The 2,031-nt window shown below is 34.2% G+C and overlaps 1 pseudogene; it reads left to right on the top strand.

Annotated features, from left to right (window-relative positions):
• Positions 1–277: 277 nt before the first annotated feature.
• Positions 278–435, top strand: LOC117199398 (uncharacterized; annotated as a pseudogene).
• Positions 436–2,031: the final 1,596 nt, after the last annotated feature.

Raw genomic sequence — 2,031 nt, 5'->3', positions numbered from 1 at the left:
GGACACTGTGCTGATTATTACTCCTACAGAAGATTTTTACTTTTATTTTGATAAATACAGTTTTATTAAGGGATTGGTCTTCAAAAGTTTGCTGCATACCCGTTACTTAGTCAACTCCAAAAATTGAATAATGATGTTTTTAGATAATATATCATCATTGCTTTTCAAAAGGAGCTCAATGTCTTTTATCTCAAGGACAATTTTAGTTTCAAGATTCTTCTTATCCCCACCATTGTTTCTCACCACCCGCCATCTGTTGTGAATATTAGTAAGGATAATCCCTTCTCAGCCTTTTGGCTAAGATCAAGTGTAGTATATTAGTAAGGATATGCACTTGCTTTTTGCCTTCCTTTAGTATTCCAATTTCTAAAGAAAGTAGAGATCCTGGGAGATACTGCCATTTTTCAGGTTTATTACCTGGCAAGTGTTTTTGACAGACCAATTACAATTTTGCAAAACAACATTCTTATATTAATATAAAATTGGAAGTCCACCATAGAAAATGCCTTCAGTAGGGCTGATAAACATAAGAAATAGGTAAGGAATATGGACATGGAGAGAGTGTAGCATGTCTTTTGCCTTTTCATTATTTACACCTTCTATGGATTTGCTGTGGCGAAAGATTCATCTTGCCATATTCAAGAACCTTACAAGTCAGCTTTGACACAGAAGATGAAGTAAGTTCTTCAGTTTCATAAGGAAGATATTTCTGTTGATGATCTTTCTACACTGAAACAGCATAATGGATGAAAGAAAGTGAAACATAGCCCAGAATGAAGAAATGTAAATATACAAATTAATCACATCTGAAATAAAAGGCAGGTATATTTTATTGTTCATTTTGGTCAATTTCTGTGAGTGGCTGGATGAGGGAAAACACTGTAAATCTGCTCCTGCATTGCTATCTTTCCAGGAGGACTTACTCACAGTTCAGAATCCAGACTGAAATAGAGTTCGTTATTCTTTTTACAGCATCACTGCAGGTGTTCCTTGCCTTTTAAACCTAATACCCTACTACTAACATTTAAGTTTATAGTACAAATAAACATAAGATTGATTATTTGCATTACAAAATAATATATGATTTTTAACAAGATTCTTCTATATAATAAGTCCTCCTCCAAAGTTCACAAAAAATGGGAATCAGTTTATCAAATGTTAATTATTCAACCTTTCAGGATCATAACTATTATGCTTTCTGTGAGATAAACTTGCTTTTGGAAATAAATACCTTCAATGCTTGGCACTTTTCCTAAAGAAAAATAGCAATTACTGAGAACAAGTTACTTAACTATATAGTTCAGCAAGCTGTCATGTTTGTAGGTAATAAAGGCTTAAATACAATCCACAGCTTTCCTAGGGGCAAGCAGAGTTTCCTCTTTGCTGAAGTAATATGATCAGATATTCTAGGTTTTGTATGCTTTTAGACATTGCCAGAGTTTGTACTAGCTGTAAGCAGCTAAGAGTAGAGGTGACAGGTAGGCCAGAATATAATGAATTGTAGTAATCCTAGCAAGAAATAACGGAAGCACATCTGAGGGTTTTTCTGTCCCTGGGAGATGCAGTAAGATATACTCTAGAAAGGCTCCTAGGATGATAATAAGATGACTGTGCAACCTGATTAATATGGACCTCAAAAACAAAGCACAGACTAAAATCAGTTCAGTGTTATGAGCCCTAAGACATTGAGGAGGATATACTAGATGTCAGAGGGAAGAACTAAAAAGAAATATAAAGATTGATGTTGAGGAGACCCTATGAGTAATAATTTAGTCTTGTCTACATGTAACTTTAAAAAGTTGGATGATATCCAAGCCTGAATTTCAGAGAGACCATTATGTGGCATGCAGAAAGCCATCATAAGGCCCATGGGGATGGGAAACAGACCGGAGTGTGTCATCTGTGCTTATCTGACACAGAAATATATTGGTTCTAAAACCAACATTCACAATAAATAAGCAGATACAAACTTATATTTCATATATATATATATATATATAAGCAAAGCAACATATTAAAATTACTATTCTT

This window comes from Orcinus orca, chromosome 12 (assembly GCF_937001465.1).
Source record: "Orcinus orca chromosome 12, mOrcOrc1.1, whole genome shotgun sequence".
Lineage (NCBI taxonomy): Eukaryota > Metazoa > Chordata > Mammalia > Artiodactyla > Delphinidae > Orcinus > Orcinus orca.
This window is presented reverse-complemented; position numbering and strand designations above follow the sequence as displayed.